Source organism: Pan troglodytes, chromosome 18 (genome assembly GCF_028858775.2).
Source record: "Pan troglodytes isolate AG18354 chromosome 18, NHGRI_mPanTro3-v2.0_pri, whole genome shotgun sequence".
NCBI lineage: Eukaryota > Metazoa > Chordata > Mammalia > Primates > Hominidae > Pan > Pan troglodytes.
Genome location: NC_072416.2, coordinates 77945201 through 77965249, shown reverse-complemented (window position 1 = coordinate 77965249; position 20049 = coordinate 77945201). Strand labels below are relative to the sequence as shown.

Genomic DNA, 20049 nt, shown 5'->3' with positions numbered 1-20049 from the left:
GGCGTGGCATTATCCAGGAAGCTGTAACCTTCTTACTGACAGCTGAAGGTGGGAGACAGCCTGGATTTCTCACACAAAGCTTCCCCCTGGGGATGCTTTTATGACGTCGTTTGTTGGGGCAGCTTCTGTGGAGGAGGGAACCGTAATTCTCTCCAGATTAAGAAGAAATATGCAGGTGTGAGGAAGGCTCCATTGCCAGGGATGAATTCACCAAGAGAATGACTCATGACTCAGATCCAGCCTGGTCACTTCACAAACTTCTTTGTGGACCATGTGGCCTAGAGAAGAACTGCTGTCACTCCCCACCCCTGTATATGCTTCTGTCAGCACACTGATGAGACTGTGGCGCTGGGGTTTATCAGGTCCATCTCTTGCTGTTATTTGTGAGCTCTTTTGTTCATGTGTTCATCCCACCCATATTTACTGGGCACCTACAACGCGTTTGCTGTGCACTACATGGAATGAGACAAACACAGGAGTCCCTGTCCTGATGACTGTTATATGCAGGAAGGGAAGACAGTGAATGAAATAATAGATTATACTAAAGGGCAATTGGAAACAGAGGTGCACACTTGGATGATATTGTTCTCTGGGGACACTTAACAATAGATCTGTCTTATGGACCAACTCAGGGTAGGCTCCACGAGAAAAGTGTGAGCCAAGGACAGAGAAATCATGACAAAGGCTGTCTTATTATCTGTCTTGTGTCTCTAGAGCCTAGTAGGATACCTGGAACAAAAAAATAAATGTGTGTTAACAGGACTAAATAAATGACTCTCCCGCCAAGGTGTCTTCTGGATCCTGCTCCAGAAGGTGGAGCTGAGACCTTCACCATTCCCTCTTCTGCATCTAGAGGCCTCCTCACCCACCTTGTCATGCACAGCATTCCCCACCCTCTGCAGCGATGATATTTTGCAATCACAAAGTGAATCATGTCACCCCTGCACAAATCTCCCTGTGCTTCCCCACGGCAAGTAGGGAAAGCCACCTCTTTTGAGCTCTCTATTTCCATAACATAGGTCTTCTTCTGGATTCCTGAATTCGTCACACATTCTTTCTATTGCAACTTTGAACATGCTGTTCTCTTTGCCCTATGACCTTTCCATTTTTCTTCACCCAGCGAACACCCTTGCATTCTTTCAGAGCCCAAACATAGAAATCCTTTTGGTTATGCTTTTCCCAACTCATCTCATCATAGGTAGGCTCCCTGAGGATTGCATCATGACTGTTCACGAACCTTGCATTTCCACTAGACTGTGGGAGCCTTCTTCAAGAATGCAGGCATTATTTTAAGAAACTTTGTTTCCCCAGCACTCTGTCTAAAAGGCCAGAGGGACTCAATGAATATTTCTAAAATAAATTAGGCATTTTTCACTGCCTTCCAGAAATATTCACTATAAGACACAAAATAGTAAGCTTTTTGTTTTCTAAAAGTGGTAGTTACCATTACAAGCAAATTTTATTGTTATTTATGAAATGTAGAAAATGCTTTTTAGGAGCAGCATTTGGCTTTTGTTTATACTTTATATGCTGTACTTCAAAATGAATTATCAGCGTGGCAGTGCCCATGCCAAGGCTTCTTGCCTAGAAAAGATCTTCCAGGTGTCTTTGAGGATCACCAAGGCAAACAAACACATTTCAAGAGCACCTTATAGACAGTTACCCTTCATCTCCCAAGAAAGTTCTTGCCAAAGGCTTTATTCTCCAACTTTCTGCTTGAAAACTGAAGTAGGAGCAATTGCATTGCCCTTCTGAGTGACTTTCTCAAGAAGATAAGTGCATAGAAATAAGCAAGCCCCAACCTCACTACTGAACTAATTTGAGACAGCCCTAGAGAAAAGATCCCCAGAGAATGCATCAATTAATTTGGATATTTTCTTTATTGGTTATCAAAAAATGATATGCAATGTATATGTACTATACTGTGTATCACTGTGATCACTTTGCAAGGCCAATTTATCATTGCCATTTGCACCTTCAGTGGAAGGATGCTGTCGCTGCTGAGCCCAAAGTTCTAATGAACTTAAACTTTACAATAGCTACAGGAAATTAAGCAATGTCATTTCAGAATACGCTATCCCATTCATCAAGTTAATGCCAGGGTTCCATGGACAGGATGTTCAGGGATTGATACATCTTTTGAAGCATGTAGTGACTCAACAAAAATAACTTTGATAATTTATATAATTGACCATGTATGACACGTATTTGCCTGAAGTTTCCAGCAAGGTAGCAAAGAAGTTGTTTTTGTTTCTGATTTTAAACCCACTCCACTTCATCAGAGAGTTATTTGCAAACAGAACTGTTGCCTGTTTCAAGTGGCAATTCACAATGTTTTCAAAATGTTTTCCAATGAAATTGGAAGAAAGAATTATTATTTGATGCTAAGATCACTTTTTTTCCTTAGGTTTAGACAAGAGCCGTAAGAAAACTTAAGAAGATTGGTGAATTGGGATTAGGAGAATGAGAGACTTTCTCTCACTAGTGTTGTTGTGTCGTAGTCATTTTTAATGCCCCAGATCTCAGGACCATCATCCATAAAATGAAAAGATCAGATTGAAAGGTCTTAGAGTCTCACTTCCACTCTATCTGATTATATTTCAAATGAGGGTAGTGACAAGATAAAAAGTTACAAGTTGAATAACATAACTTCCATCCACACCATGCTTTCATCCCTTGTGAGAAAGGGTGAATAAAAGTCGAGCCTAGTTAACTCAACCTAGGACTCTCTCACCACTATAAGAGAGTGAGAAATGTCTATCCAGATCTTTTGTCCATTTTTTTTGATTGGATAATTACATTTTTTTTTCTATAGAGTTGTTTGAGCTCCTTATATATTCTGGTTATTAATTCCTTGACAGATGAGCAGTTTACAATTTTTTTTTCCTATACTGTGTGCTATCTCTTAATTTTGTTGGTTGTTTGCTTTGAGGGGATGGATACCCCATTCTCCATGATGTGATTGTTTCACATTGCATGCCTGTGTCAAAACATCTCATGTACCCCATAAATATATATACCTACTATGTACCTATACACATTTTAAAAAATTAAAACAAAAAGAGCTTGTAAAAAATGAGGGAGAGGTGCAGAAGATGAAGAGGGAAAAGAGCTATCTGTAGTTTGAAAGCACTAGGCTGGGGCTAGAAGGCTTGAATTTGAGTTTTGATGTCCCCTTAACTCTTTTTATCAGCTTTGGTTGCTTCGTCCATCAAAAAGGCATCTATCACCTCCATCCTCCTTGTCTTGGGATGGGGGAGGTGCTATGAGCATTAAATGATGTAACAGACCCAAGAGAGCTAAACCAAAAATGATAATCAATTGTACACATGTTAAGCATTATCACATTTATTTAGCTACAAGCTCCACTGACTGTTTATGCCAGAGTTTACCATGGTGTGGTTTTTTTGGTAGATATTTGCTGAATGAAATAATAAACATATTTATTCCAAAATCCGATCACTATTGGGTGAAGAAGACTATTGGTTGTGATTTGGGGATGAGTTCTCCTGAGGATGGTAAGAAGAAAAAAACTGGACGTAAGAGTCAACCCACATGCAGTGGTGGCACCCCTGGTGATTTGGGGAGTATAGTCCTTCAATCCCCCAGAACGGTGATTCTTCCCAAGCTACCCCCAATAAATATGCTAGCTATGTAAAACCAGTGTGCCTGTTATGCAAGCACTGCTTCTTGGCTTTTCTAGTGCTTCTACAATAGTTGCTCTATGAGCCCTGAGTTGCTCCTGCAAAATTCTGAAGCTGCCAGTCCCCAAAGGGTAGTAGTCCCTTTCCTATTATTCAGTGATGGATCAAGGAGCCTGCCATGAAATCTTCCTGGTATTCTTTCAAGAAAGTAGAGATGGGAGTATATAGTGGAGGCCCCCTAGGATCTGAACTGAAGAAGCTCTGTGATAAGAAATGGAAGGGTCAGGAACTCCTCATTTACCTATAAGGTTCAAGTCACAACTCTAGGGGCATTCCCTTGACTTAAACAGTACTTCCACCTTACGCTGGGTGGCCTGTAGCATTCTTTTTGTGGCTATCGTCCTAGATAGAGGGGAGGAATTATTTTGAGTGTAAGGAAGGAGGTGGCATCACTCAGACACCACCAGACCAGAAGTCCTATTTCATAAAAGGCTTGGGCGTTCCCTGTGGGAGCTCCCTCTGGACTGTGATCCTGTGTGAGGAGAGACCCCACTTCCTCATCATGGTAAAGACCCAAGAGCAAAGCCAAAGAAGAGGAAATGACTGTGGGTCATATTCAGGGTGGAGTACAAACAAACAAGCTGCCCTTACCCCAAATGCTACACATTCCAAAGACAAACATTGTGTTGTACCTTTTTAGAACCTTAGTTTAAAACTGCACATGTTTTGCTGTTGAAAGACTAATTACTTGGTGACCAGAAGGCATTTCTGTGCCTATTTTTTTGAGACTTGATCCAATCCAGGATAAGAAATGAAATAATATTTATCACCATCATGTTCACATGAGAATACCTACTTTGAGTGCTTGGTGCAAGTCAGGCCATTATAGGTACTTTACTGGCATTGTCAATGAGCCTTGCAACAATCCTGAAAAGTAGATATCATTATCATTTTACAGATGAGAAAACTGAGGCTCATTTTGAAACACGGTTTCTCAGCCTTAGCATGACTAATATTCTGGGCTGGTTAACTCTTCGTATTGGAGGCTGTGTTCATTGTAGGATGTTTAGCAGCATTCCTGGCCTCCATCCAAGACTCTGGGAATGAGTTTCTACTTTTGCTGTTGATGTAAACACCAACCATTTTGTAAAAAAATTACACTTTAATAAAGCTATTAAACAAAAAAGCAAACAAACAAACAAAAAAGTCACTAACCAGGTAGCACTGTTGATCTCTGACAAAGAGGGTTGAATCTAAATTGTGTTGAAAAAATGTAGCAATCAGCATTAGATAATTAACCCAGTGACCGGTTTTTTGGTAAATTTTGAGCCAAATTTCGCCTTATTATGTTAGCCTCTTGCTGAGATTCATATACTAAAACACTTAAAGAGGATCTCAAATACCAGAGTGATCATTTTCATCAAATTCCAAGAATTTGTCCAGTCTGATTCTGCTGGTGATAATGTTAACGATATATCTTTTAAGAGTTCCAAGCATGAATTATTTGCAACAGAAGTTTGATGGTAATAGCACACATTATACATTAGTTCTTAAAGCTGAATAATGGAAGGCTTGTGCAGTATGGGTCGATAGAATTTGGATTTCTTCAAATCATTTTCCCTTTGCTCTCCCACTAAGCAGGCAGTCCTTCTGTGAGGTCAGTCCACTGCTGTGACAGCAGGTTAGTGCCCTCACCTTCTGCAATGCAAAAGAAACAGTGATACACCCTTATTTCAAGATCATGCCTTCTGTGTCCCAGGCACCACCCCCAGAGCTCTAGAGAATGGTTAGTAATTAATTGATGAGAGTTGGTTTTCCAGACACGTTAGAACATGTGCTCCTATTGCTGCTTGGGTAGGAAGAGTTGAAGTGGAAAAGAGGATGTCAGATAACACTCTCTTTGCCTAAAGAAAAGAAAAGCAAAAATATATCAGGGTAATAAGGCTGAGAGGGTGATAGTCACTTCTGGAGTTCCCCTAAATGATCGTGACTTTCCCGCCCTTTACTTTTTACATATTTTCCCCCCTTCTCTGTCCACCTCTGCATCATCTTACTCTGCATCTACAGTAATAGACTATTCCCTTGGGCTTCCAACAGGTTTTTTTCACTGCTAAATGCCTAGCACATGGAATAGTACCCAATATATAGTAAGTGCTCAGTAAATAATTTGGAATGACCGGAATGTATATATCTTGGATAGGATGAAAGGTCTGTAAGTTGATACAACATGTCTCCACTTCTGCATGAGAAGAATGATGGCATCCATTTCCCCAAAGAAGGATTGGAGTGGTTCAATTGGATATTGCTGTCTCCTCTGGACCAGGCCCTATACCAGGTCTTCCCATATGCCACTGGTTTGTCCATAGCTTGGGCACCTTGGGATGAGGGGCTCTGCCCTTGTGTAATCATCTGTGTTCTAATGGGTGAGATGCAGGCCATCACATGGCACCTTCTGCTTAAGGACCAACCTTGGGGCATTGTTATATGGACATGACAAGCATTCAGATATTCTGGACACTTGTTTAGAACTCCAACAAATTTGTATAAATCATCTATTTTGTGCTCAGCACTGTGCTAGTTGCTACATATGTCATTAGAATAGAAAGAGTGATTTAAAAATGTTTCCTAGCCCGGGTGCTGTGGCTCACGCCTGTAATCCCAGCAATTTGGGAGGCCAAGGCGGGCGGATCATGAGGTCAAGAGATCAAGACCATCCTGGCCAACATGGTGAAACCCTGTCTCTATTAAAAATACAAAAATTAGCTGGGTGTGGTGGCACGCAATTGTAGTCCCAGCTACTCAGGAGGCTGAGGCAGGAGAATCGCTTGAACCCAGGAGGCAGAGTTTGCAGTGAGCCAAAATCACGCCACTGCACTCCAGCCTGGGAGACAGAGAAAGAGTCCTTAAAAAAAATAATATATAAATAACAAAAAATGTCTCCTAGGCAAGAAGGGAGGATTAGAAAGGAACACAAGGAAACTTCTGGGAGTGACAGATATGTTCATGGTCTTAATTTTGGTCATGGTTCCATGGGTGTATTCAAAGGTCCACACTTATAAAAATTGTACCCTTTAAATGTATTCAGTTTATTGTACCTCAGTTACATATTAATACAGCTGTTAAAAAATGAAGTAAAAAAGATGCCTTCCAAAATGGTGAGACCATTGTTTGTCGGGATGAATGCTTTCATACCTCTCCCATTCCATAGTGTTTGTTTGAATGTTGGATGAGAACAACCTTGGTCTGAATTATAACTGCTGGGAAGAATGGGCCAAGTCAAACAGATGCTCGTTAATAAGGAACAATGTGAAACTTCTTTTATTTGTGACTGAAAAGCTAATGACACAAGTATGGGATTGGAGAAAAATGTCTAAATACAGAAAAATACATAGAAGAGATGGAGAATGTTTAATTGACAGTAAATTCAACAGTGCACTCTGATTGCCAGAAAAGAAAAAACAGTCAGATTTTAGGATGCATAATCTAGAAGAAGGAAGGAGATCATTTTGTTCTCTTGGGTTCTGTATTCAGCTGGAAGATTGTTTCTGGTGGATCATGAATTAACAGGGACATTTGGGTAGGATTTTTAGAGGAGACGAACCAGGATGGTAAAAATAAAAAGATTTAAGATAATGTAGCATGAGGAACAGTGGAAGGAGCTAAGAATGTCTAAACCAGAGAGTGCCTTCAAGGATCTGCCAACTCCTGGGGGAAGAATACTTGGCAGGTGCCAGGCACCCTGTGAACCATACATCACATGGCTTAAATCATTAACCCTGCAAAACAAGCCTGTGAGGGAAAGTGGGCTCAGTGTAGTCATCAAATATTTCTGGCTCTTCACCTTCTGGGTCATGTTAGGATTGCAGTTTAAAATCAGGCATAGCTGAGTAACTTTCGTTGGCCAGGAAATGTGAGTGCACGATTTCTGGGTGGAGTGCCTATCAATACAGAGTCACCATCAGTGAACTGGCTGAGAGAAGGTAACAGAGGTCAGGGCCTCACCCTAGCCAAACTAATGTAAGACTTTTCTTCTTGGTCACTTTGCAAGCCAGGGATCCCCTGATAGTAATGCTCGACCTGGTCCTGACTCAGCCAAAGCTGGCATGCCCCCACTTGCCTGTATTATAACTTGTACCCACCTTCAGTGGTTCCTGTGCTCTTGTACCATGCCCAAGAAGAATGAGGATATGCTGGACATTGAAGGGTGAGGAAGGCAGAGAAGAATTTTACTGAACAATGAAAACAGCTTTTGGTGGAGAGGGGACATGTTGGTGGTGGCCCCTCTCCCTGAAGATGGGAAAGTTCCTCTGTGTGGCTAGATCCAGAGCCTTTCATGGACTCAGAATGGGGGGTGCATGCTGATCGGTTTGTGAATATGTAGAAAAGGTTAAAGCAAAGACCACTCAAAGTTGGGCATGACAGTATAGAAAACCAATTAGAAAAGGTTAGGTGTATATGAAATAGGTGAATGGCAGGGACCAATGAGAGAAAAGCACACCAAACAGGAAGACAAGTTCTCAATCCAGTCAGAGGATTTAATGTGGAGCTTGGCTTTCAGGCTCTAAACTGTCTTCGGCTTGGAGATGGAGTTTCACGGGGAACCTGCCCCTACCTGCCTAGGCATTTGGCTGCCTCCTGTCGCTATCAAAACTACAAAGATGAGGTGTTATTTAAACTGGTCATTTAGAGCTACTAAGAGTTACGATTGTCTGTTACTGCAGCAGAGCAAAGCTCACCATGATTGACAACTGATGGTAACTTATATCTTCATATTTTGAGCGAGTAAGTAACTTGCCTAAAACCTGACATTTGTTATCCCGCATTTGTTAACCCTGGGTGGGACCAATTGCTTGGCAGGTGACACTATAATGACCACAACCAAGTAGGATTTAACAAGGGTATTCTATTACTTGCAAAAAGTGAAGAGGACACTGCAAATAGTTCCCAAAGCAGCACCTCCCCCAGCAAAGGTGAAAATAGGGCTTTTATTCAGCAGATTAAATGAGTCATTGTATGTAGAGGTAGGGTGAAGGCAGCACGCATGCTGTTGTAGATCATGTTTCCACACACATTGCATGAATAGAACATGGTGAATAAGCTCCTCTCTGAGCAGGGTTTTTAGTGAGGCAGTGAGGAGCGTTGGCCAAAATTCATCTCCACTTCTGGATTCAACCAGTTTTTGTTTTTTCCAAGGCTAAGCTTCTTCTTGGAACTTTATAAAACAACAACAACTCAGGGAGTAACAGTTACAAGTAGATACTTTTACACAGTGCGTTCCCAAAAACCCAGAGACCCTGGGTTACACTTTCAGTCAGTGATGAGTATTCCCACGAATCAAGCTACAAACTGCATGCACTTCATCAAAGGCTTCATTTAATCAGTAGTCCTGAGGGCAGAAGAAGGAGCAAAACTAGAAGTTAGAAGAGGTCCAGTTTTTGGTTCAATGTTAAGAAATCACTTTTTAACAACTGCAGTTATCTGAAATAGAAAAGGTTGCTTGGAAGGTTTGTATCTTTCCATCTCTGGATGTGCTGAAGGAGAAGCTTTCTAGCTTCTTTTCTGGGACGTGGTGGTGAAAATCGAAGCATTGATAAGGTGTTTTTGCTGAAAGACTTGTTAGTTTCCTTCCAGCCCTGATGTGCTAGGAGACTGTACCTCTTAAGTGGGAGAGATTCCCAGAGGGCATTTCATAAACAGGTGCTGACTGCAATAAAACATTCTCAACTAGAGTGGAGAGAAGGGCAGTTCTTTGCAGCTTCTAAGTAACTGGTATATTGAATCAATGCTGATTTCCTATACACCCTACATAAGTTCAGCAGAACCCAGCTGAGTCCTCAAATATTAATTGCCAGGAATGACTTGTCTGCTCTAAGGAGTGATGCATAGCTTGGGGTCCATCTTTATTGCGTAATATCACCCACAAGCAAAATACATTTATTTCTTTTTTTTTCCCTGACCCCCCCACCCCGCCCCCGCCACACACACTCACTGCCCCTCCTCATGCCAGGTTAATAAACGCCAATGTTTTGTTGTGAGAGGCAATTCTTTCTGCATTTTAGATTCCGTCTTCTTTTGGTGGGATACTAAGACCCATGCTCCCCCAGACTAAAACTCTCAGCTATATAAATCATAGAGCAAGGGGATTTTTATGCAAAATAAAGCACTTTCCATGCTTTTTCCCTTGCAATGATTACATGATTTTCCCCTGAAACCGAACAATGTATGTTTCATAAATAGATCTCTCTCTCTGTAAGCAAACCTTGGAAATAGATTATTTGTTTGGTTTGCATTTTGTTTCCCAGTGTTGCAGCAACCAGAAGCCGGTTCTCATAGACACACCACAAAGAGGAGGAATGAGAAGGGCTGCAAGTCATCAAAGAGCCTGTCCTTTACTTAGGGACTTGCTGTCTCTGAATGGCATATTGCTTATTATAACTTGGATCGTGAGACAGTTAGAGAGTGTTGAAAGGGTCCATTTCTAATCCTGGGGTGGGGGATAGTTCTCAAATTATTGGTGAGAAAAAAAAGTAGGAAGAAATGTATATTTTAACATCTGAAAGTTCATACCATTTCTAAGCAGATGTTTATTTTTAATAACCTCATGTCATTTTTGAGAAAAACTAAGAAAGTTTAACATTTGAGAGGTATTACCAATCTCTGCAGAAGGTACCAAACTATAGGAAGTCTGTGGCATTCTTCACATAGTAGCACGTGTTAAATACACAGACTGTTGAACAAAAAAGACAATGCGGATCCCTTTGAAAGAAATGATACATTTAATATCAGGATTGCAGGTGGTGTTCGATTGCAAAGTACTTCTAAAAGGTATTTATCCTCCATTTCAGAGAACACCTGTGGTGCAGAAGTCCCCTCCCACTGTCAGAGATGGAGATGTAGATTACGTCTCCTGGCTCTCTGACTTAGCATGGCCAATGGCCATGTGAGAACCAGGGCTCCATGCCCAACTTCTCTAAAGAGACTAAGTCATTTGATTCCCAGGACAAAGGAACTCCAACAGAGTGGACACAGCCCAGCAGGGAAATCCTGACATCACACAAAACAGAGACAACCTCATTCTTCTGGAATGTGAGGGGTTTAAAGGATAGCAGAGTTGAAATGTGCCTTTGTACCTTACCTAAATCTGAACTAAGCCCATCAGTTTTTAAGTATCACTGAGAATATGGTAAATAATCTGATCGCCTGCAGTATGTGAAACATTTGATGTGAATTACAGGTTGGTTCATTTCAAAAGATCCTCTATGTCTCAGGAAGGTAATATAGCCTCGTGGCTTCAGACCCTGGAGCTCTGAATGTCAGACCTCCTGAACTCAAATTGCACTTCTCCTACATGTTTCCTACACGATAACTTTGCAACAAAATGCTTATTTGAACCTCAGTTAACTCATCTGTAAAATGGAATAAGAATGGATGATTGTCAGAATGTACACAATTCTTACCTGATAGTATACACATTATGGTCATACCGTCAGCACTCTCATCAGTGCAAAAATAGATTTCCTAAATATTTTGACTGGCCATCCTTTGCTATGGCAGTGACACTAAGTTGAGAACCCATACAAATTCAAAATTACAAAAATTCTAGACATGGGAATAAAAAGCATCCAGGGTTTAAAGCCTGAGTTCTCGAGTTCTCTACATGCAAGTGCATTAGCATGTGTTTTGACACGGATGTTAATTTTAATGCCTGTGATTGAGAGAAAGGGCAAAAAGCAGGGCAACTAATGTACATGGCAAGTCCAATCCCTGTTACACAGCATGGTTAGCATGGTTTTGCCTTTCCATCAACTCGTGGCCAAGTCCCTGTGCTTGACAAGCCTTTGAGAATGCAAGGAGGGATTCCAGGACCAAGACATGCTGTCTGGTTGTTCTTGATAAAGGGTCTCTTGGAATGGGGCGTAACTCTACTATCTGCTATCTGAACCCTCCTCATTCCTTGCGCCATACTTCAGCTACCTCTGGCCATAGCATTCAGGCTACTTTCCCTTCACTTCCTGGACTACAAGTTTTAGGAGCAGCTGAAGGGTCTAGGTATCTTTCTCATCCCCAGTGTACAGAACACGAGCAATGTATGTGCGTGAGTGTCAATCGTTAGGTGCGTAATGAATGAATGAATAATGAAACATTGCCTTTCCCTATTGTTGAACACAGCAAGCCATATTACATGTATTGATTTAATTACGTCTTTTTAGGCAGCACGTATATGCTGGTTTTACTTGGTGTCATATCCTCAGGCTGAACACAGTGCCTGGCCCATGAATGAATGAAGGATTGAATAAATGAGTAAACCATGGACTGGCTCAATAAATATTTAATGTTCTAGGCTAAATAAAACATTTGCCATCTGATGACTTGAGTAACTTGGGGTATATGCATCAGCTCATTAAGTATATGGCAAAGAATCGGTCATTAAGCTTGTCTTGTTATAAAATAGGATTTGAGGGCTGCAATAAACCCAGAATTATGCATGCATGAAATAAAACTTTGGTTGTAGGCTTTCTGTAGCAATTCCATTCATCTGAGTTCCATCCTGACTTGAGGGTCTTTTTTTCAAAGCCTGTTTTGATTGTTTGTTTGTTTGTTTGTTTTGTTTTTTCCATTCCCCAACTCAGAGGCAGACCTGTAAATGCCAGTATATGTTTTTCGTAAACGCTTTCTCACAAAAAGATAAAAATAAAGCATGATCGGGCATGTGATTCTTTTCATAGACACAATTCAGGCTTTATTTTATAAAGCAGAGAATGTACAAGGGGCTTATCAAACACAAATGTCAGGACATCCCTAAGTGTTGGCAAGGATGTGAGAAGAACTGTCATACATTATTGCTAAGAATATAAAATGGTAAAACTACCTTAGAAATCTGTTTGTAGTTTCTATTAAAATGAACCTTACAACTGCACTATAACCCAGCAATTCTATTCATAGGAATATATACCCATATATTTGCATATGTCCGAAAATACATATACAAGAATGTTTATAAATGACTTACTTATCTTAGCCAAAACATAAATAGATGCATTGTTTCCAGTCAATGGAATACCATATAGCAATTAAAAAGAACAAACTACTGGTACAACAGTACTGTCCATGTATAACTTAGTCTGGAAGAATCCCACACATATCTTGTTCAGTTAAAGAAAGCAGACAAAAAGAGTATGTGTGTATGTGTGTGTGTGTATAAATGTACACATATATACTTATATATATGTATATATATGTGTACATACATAAGTATACATATACACTCTTTGTTATATGTATATATGTATATATATATATACACACATATATAAAACATTCAAAGACAGGCAAAACAAATCGATGATGATGGACATTTAAATAGTGGTAGAGGGAAGAGTACAGTGGTGGAGGGAGGCACATGGTAGCCCTCTAGAGAGTGGAAATGTTTTCTATCTTGCTCTCAGGGATGTGTACATGGGTAACCTGTCTCATTAAGCTGTATACTTAAGATTAGCATACTTTACGTACACCTGGCTATAGGTATATTACTCCTCATTTAAAAAACTAAATAAATAATGGCACCTGGACCAGTGGCTCACACCTGTAACCCCAGCACTTTGGGAGGCTGATGCAGGTGAACTGCTTGAGGTCAGGAGTTCAGGATCAGCCTGGCCAACATGACAAAACCCCATCTCTACCAAAAATATGAAAATTAGCTGGATATGATGGTGCGTGCCTATGATCCCAGCTACTCCGAAGGCTGGGGTAGGAGAATCCCTTGAACCTGGGAGGTAGAGGTTGCAGTGAACCGAGATCACACCACTGCACTCCAGCCTGGGTGACAGAGTGAGACCCTGCCTCAAGAAACAAATTAAATAAATAAATAAATAAATAAATACATAATGGCAACAAATGTCAGGATACTCTTGCTATACCAAAATTGCTTAATTCCTTCATTCATAACTGCAATCTTCTTCTTGGTCCAATTTAAATAACAACAAATGGCCTTGGTTAGATTTCCTAGGTTTTACGTTAGCAAAATCAGTTCATCTACTCTGATGTTGGTTACATGGACCTGTTACTGCAGAGGACAGTTGTCATATGCTGCATCTAGCTTTGACCCAGTAGCCATGTGACTTGGGTTGGTATTTTGGCTTTGCTCTATATTATCTACGGGACCTTGGGCATGTCGCCTTACCCCATTCAAGTCTCAGTCCATTTATCTAGGAAGTGGGAGTAATATCAGTATAAACTCATAGGGATGAAATGAGAAAATATATGTGAAAGTGCTTAGCTCAGTGCTTGGCACAGAACAAAGGTTACCTAGCCATGGTATCGAGAGAATTAATACCAGTATTTGGGGTAGCATAAAGAGCAATTGCAAAGGTAGTAACAGAATTACTAGAGTCACATTGACCTGTGCAGACCATAGCCTAGAAAGCTGTGTTTTGAGCTACCAGGATCACAGTGAGGGGAATATGAGTGCTGGTAGTTCTAATGATATTGCGGCCATATCATGTCAGAATGGAAACCTCCATTCTGGCTGGGAAAAAAGGGAATGTGTCCTGTAAGATATTTGCTCCTGGATCTGGAACAGCCCATACTTAAGGTAGGGCATTTATCCATGTTCCTGGTGTCACCAGACCCCAAAATAAAGCCAGATGTGCCATGTTCCTGCCTGCACCCCCACCTGTGGTTCAGTGGGCAGATGGATCACATAATTCTCCATAATGATTCTCCCCCAGTGGCTGCCACAGGACAGTGTGTGATTACTGTGCAGAAAAGGAAACCAGGGGTTAAACCTTGGTGGAACCCATGTCTGGTGAGATCATTTACGTTCGTAATTACTTTCCGTCACCACAATGGAGTGTGTCTGGTTGTTCATTATGGGAAAAGTGATTTGCTGTGGTGTCCACATGGAGAAGGCTGTATGACTCATAGGTTGGGGCCCAGATCAGGGAATGCCAAGTCCTGGATAGGGCTGATTCAGCCTGAGATGTTGCCACTTTTCCTGACAAAGCTTTAACACTCAGAGGTAAGAAAGGCGTGCACTCAATTAGCACGTAGAAGATAGATGGATGATTCTCCCAGCAGGTCGTACCCTTAGCAACAGCAATGGAAGCTGCCTTTTGTGTAGTACTCACTATATGCTAAGCACTTATGTGCAGTGTCGCATGATGACCTCGCATGGTCATCTATTCTGTCTGTCTAGGCACAATTCATCCCCACTTTAACGATGATGAAATGGAGGATTATAGGAATGAAGTCAAGCTTGTAGGTAACAGAGCCAGATGTCAAACTCTGTCATGCAGGATTCTCAAGTAGGTGCTTCCCAAGAGGACCTGGCTGACTCTTTGAGAGTCTAAACTTCCGCTGGCTCTGACTAGGCTCTATACTGAGGCTCTCCTTAAGGATGATCAGATTGCTTTACTCAAAGGAACTTTGTGTGTATTGGGCCAGTTAGCCTTGTCCTATATATCAGCTCTCAATCTCCAAACAAAATATTACATTTATTCATGCAAGGTTGTAAGTTCATGGTGGCTTCTGGATTTTTCCAAGAAGGCTGACCACACAAAGAAAAATCGTCAGGAAAACACAGATTCAGAATAACTCAGCTTTTACTGGTGAAATCTCACACACATTTTTAGATTCCTGGAAGATACTAAGATGAAAAGAAGAGATATGAAACCTTACGTTGGCTCCACCGAAACACAAGCTCACTTCTCAATGCACTAAAGTACCACAATACTTTGACACTAAGACAGTATCCAAAAGCTTTAATGACAGAGCCCAATAAATAAAAGTAGTTACAATTGGCTCTTATGCCTAGTATACAAGATGTGTTCAGTGAAGTGTAGTAATTGTTTGTCATTCTGTAAAAGATAGATAGGTATTAGTTTTTATCTTCTGCAAGTGAGCCAAGAGCCTTCTTAAAATAATTCAGCTTCCAGACAAGACTCTATCCCCCAAGAAAGTCCCACACACCATTTTGCATGGAGGGTAGATTCCACCTTTGCCCATGGGCATCAAGTTCTCCTGGACCAAGTTGAAACCCACTTCTTCTACAGAATCATGGGAGCAATGTCTCTTCCAACCAGAGGATAGAATCAAGCTCTTCTTAATGATATGGAAGACTGGAGGAAAAAAACAAATGCACAAGCATTTGATTGAGAGGAACTTATGCCTAATTTGCAATGGAATTTATTTATTCCCATCCACTCTGGGGCTGCTAGGAGCCAGTGTGGCTGGCTGGTGTAGGGATATTCTCCACCAAGCCATCTCCAGGGGCCGCAGACATGCACCCACAGAAACAAGTTGCATGCATACAGAGGGTGCTATGGTGGCCTGAGATTGTAGCAACTGTGCATTGAGAGACACTAGAAGTTGAAAAAAATGGCAGGCAGGGGTGAGTTGCAGTCACATGTCCCAGATTCACATCTGCTTAGAATATTTTTAGCTCAACACATTTCTTGTCACTGAAACTGAGCATGAGCTGTCACATACATTTCAAGATAGGGCCAGACTTGACTCTGTTTCCTATTTTTCAGCAGCTAAAGGCCCATACTTCAGAACTCATTTGGGTGATTATAGGAATGATGAAGTCATGACAATTTCATCATCGGGAAGGCCTGCCATGTCTTGTAAGTGATTTGATGTTTACATAGATCGGGCTTGGAAAATAATAAACTCTCAGGAAAGATATGGACACATCTCCCTAAGTCACAGAGAAGAAAATGCTAATTGCAAGGAAGAAACCAAAGCAATGTGGCCCCAAAGTTGCTCTGTGGAAGCCCAAATGTAGCTACCTTTCATGAAAAGACAATGGATGCCTATCATAGCATCATTTTAGAGATCCTCAAACTATATCAGCAAACAAAAGGCTCTGAAGTCCAGCAGTTATAAAACCTTCATGGCAGGATTTCCAAGTCTTTGCTCATGAAAACGTTTTTTTGCCCAAGGAACACCTATTACCTGGATGACTTCTAGGAAATGCTGGCCAACAAAAAGGCTTGTGTTGTTGCAGACGTCCAGAAAAATATTTTCTCCTAATTTGCAAGTCCTTACAGGTGCCTCCCAAACAAAAGTCCTGCTGAATAGATTCTATCTGGCAATAATTAGTTCACACTGATTTTCAGAGAAAGAACCAAGAGGCTGGAGTTAAATCACACTCAAAAATAAAAGAAATCCCACTTCCGGGTATATCCCAAAGGAATTGAAATCAGTATATCAAAGAGATAGCTGCACATTAATGTTCATTGCAGCATTATTCACATTAGCTAAGATATAGAATCAACCTAAGTGCCCATCAACAAATAAATGGATAAAAGAAATGTGGTTTATATAAACAAAGGAATACTATCAGCCTTTTAGAAATAGTAAATTCTGTAATTTGCAATAACATGGATGAACTTGGAAGATATTACGCTAAGTGAAATAAGCTAGGTAAAGAAAGACAAATACTGCATAATTCCACTTGTATGTGGAATCTAAAGAAAGTTGAGTTCAAAGAAGCAGAGAGTAGAATGTTGGTGACCAGAGACTGGGGAGGGGTGTGGGTGGGGAAAAGGCAGATATTGATCAATGGGTACAAAGTTTCAGTTAGACAAGAGGAATAAGCTTTAGTGATCTATTGCACAGAATGGTGACTATAATTTTTAAAAATGCATTGTACATTTCAAAATTGCTAAAAGGATAGATTTTCAATGTTTTACCAAACAAAAAAATACACATGTGAAGTGCCAGACTTGGTAATGAGGCTCATTTAATTACAAGGTAGCCATATCAAAATATCATATCTTACCTTATACATATATACAATTAGTATTTGTAAATTAAAATAAATTTAAAAAATAAATGAATGCTTAAAATATGAAAGAGAAGTTCTCAACTTTCTTGTGATTGCCATTCAAGTTCCTTTCTCGGAAAGGAAGTCAAAACTCCAGGTAGAAGGCCAGCTGCGACCTTCAGAAAGTTCTAAGCAGGGCCTTGGTCACTGACCGTGGTTCTAAAGTTGGAAGAATAAGTTTCTAAGTCCTTTTTCCTTTCTTAACTTCAGTGTAACTTCTAACAAGTTCCTTAACCTCCTCAACCCTCCCCATCCTGACCTTTAAAATGAGAAAAATACAGTAATACCAGCAGCACCTACTTGTTTTATTCTCATGTGGATAAAAGGAGGCAACAGATGGAGAACTCTGCGCCTGTTGTTAGCATCCATCCAATCCATGGTGGCTATTAGGACAATTGGCCATTTGTGTTACTCTCCAGTGTTCCCATAGCAAGCTGCACTGAAACCCTTTAAATGGTGAAACTTCATTATTTTTTTCCAGGGCAATGAAGAAGGTGGCAGCCAGACTGAAGGGAAGAGGGGCTGCAAGACTTGGAGTTGATGGTGGCCACCCTGGAGAGGAAAGGAACATGGCCAAGAGGTTGGGATTCATGCTAGATCAAGAAGGAAGAACCCAGAAGCAGCCCAGAGGCTTCACAGCTACATAAGAAAAAAAAAGGGGGCAAGGCACGATGCCTCATGCCTGTAATCCAGCACTTTGGGAGCCTGAGGCGGGTGGATCACGAGGTCAGGAGTTCGAGAGCAGCCTGACCAACACAGTGAAACCCTGTCTCCACTGAGAATACAAAAACTAGCCAGGCATGGTGGCACACGCCTGTAATCCCAGCTACTCAGGAGGCTGAGGCAGGAGAAGCCAGGGGGCGGAACTGCGGTGGGCAGAGATCACGCCACTGTACTCTATTCTGGGTGACAGAGTAAGACTCGATCTCAAAAAAAAAAAAAAAGGACGTGACTATTGTCAAAACCAACTTGTAAAACATCACCATGATATGTCACCAAGCTACCTACCAGATGCTGGGCATACCTTCGGTGGAAGAAAGAAACAGCTATACAACTTTGGGTTGCTTCATTTTTCTCTTGCATTTCTAGTTCAGGTTGGTTTTGGTGTTCTGTTATTGCTGTTGTTTTGCATTCCAAAAATAAAAATAAAAAATAAAAAGAATTGCTATCATGTGGGCCTACGGGTTTTTCAACAATATGTAGCCTGCTCATTGCTTACACTACATGGGGCCTAGGCATGCAAGCCCGCGTGAAAGGAGTACTCACCCCTGCTCAGAGTCCACGAGGGGTGCTCAGATGGGCACTTGGGAGGTGGGTCGGGGATTCACTTGTGTGTGGGTTTTCCAGGGTGCTGTAACAAATGACGAGAAACTAGGTGCCTTTAAACAAGAGATGGAACCGAAGTGTCGGGAGCCCGTGCTCCCACTGAAGCCTCCAGGGGAGAATCCACCCCGGCCTCCTCCAGCTTCTGGTGCTCCTGGCCTCCTTTAACTCCCGGCAGCATCACTCAAGAACACTATGAAAATAGTATTATGAGACCCATTTTACGAATAAGGAAATTAGAGTCAATATTGATTAAGCAATTTGTAAAAACGTGCATAGATGTTTAATGGTGAGAGTGGAATTTGAATTCATGCCTGAGTGGCTTTAAAGTTCGTACCCTTAAGCACTAGTTCAGCTGTTCTCAAACTTAAATACGCATAATAATAGCTTAGGGGAACTGATTCAACGTAGGTTTCCAGCCTCAGAGGATTTGGAATCACTGGTATGGAATGGAGCCTGAGAATGTTCATTTTAGCAAGGAAGGTGATCTTGGCGTGAAAGAATTACACTCTGTACAGAAAGTTACACTGCATGCTAAGCTCACGCCCAAAGTAGGGCGACCAGCTGTCTTAGTCTGCACACAGAAAGTCTCTCATGCCAGGGAAACTGGGATAGCTGGTCACCCCGCAGGCCTCACTTGAACCTACACAAACCACTTTTAGCACAATGCCTGGCACATGGTGGACCCTTGAAAAATATTTCGGGAATGAATGAAGGAAGGAAGGAATATAGCTCCCAGTGGAAGCCTAGAGTTGACTGGCATGGCTTCCCTGCAGCAAGAGATTTGAGGAAAACTTCAAAGGCTAACTGAGAGGGACAGCTTTGCCTGCTGCCCTGAGGAGCTGGTCACAGCCCTGGAAAAAGTGGTACCTCATCATGTTCCCATTTGTGCTGACGTGTGCAGGCGACGCTTGTCCTTAATGCAAAAAGAAAGGAGAAGAAGGCTGGAGTAAATCTATTCTGTCATGATTACTCTTCCTGCCTTTTCACCGTCCTTTCTCTAAACCCCCAACCCTCCCTTTTCCCTTCTGCAGAGAGACCTGTCTACTGAGGAGTGGGAGGTGAGGGAGGGACCCTGGCACTGGGAGAATGAATTCCGTTCACGCTCTGCCTCTGACCCATTGGTGCTTCTTCTTGGCAAATCAGTGAACCTGTTGGGACCTGAGAAATGGCACTGAAAAGTTATGGGGATTGAACTCCTTTCTTATGTCACAAGGTTGGCCTGTGGTATGTGCGTGTGGACAGGACTATGCT

General features: G+C 41.4%; 1 long non-coding RNA gene across 2 annotated transcripts in view; it reads right to left on the bottom strand.

Moving 5' to 3' along the window:
• Positions 1-6711: 6711 nt before the first annotated feature.
• Positions 6712-20049, bottom strand: part of LOC101058613 (uncharacterized) — a 39179-nt gene continuing 25841 nt past the window's right edge. The window contains exons 2-5 of one of the 2 annotated variants that reach the window (XR_675070.4): positions 19666-19711; positions 18739-18978; positions 17773-18024; positions 6793-9030 (exon numbers count right to left, since the gene is read on the bottom strand). This is a non-coding gene — a long non-coding RNA (uncharacterized LOC101058613). Of the gene's footprint in view, positions 9031-17772; positions 18025-18738; positions 18989-19665; positions 19712-20049 lie in introns of both variants that reach the window. The other variant, XR_008540075.2, reaches the window with a different exon arrangement.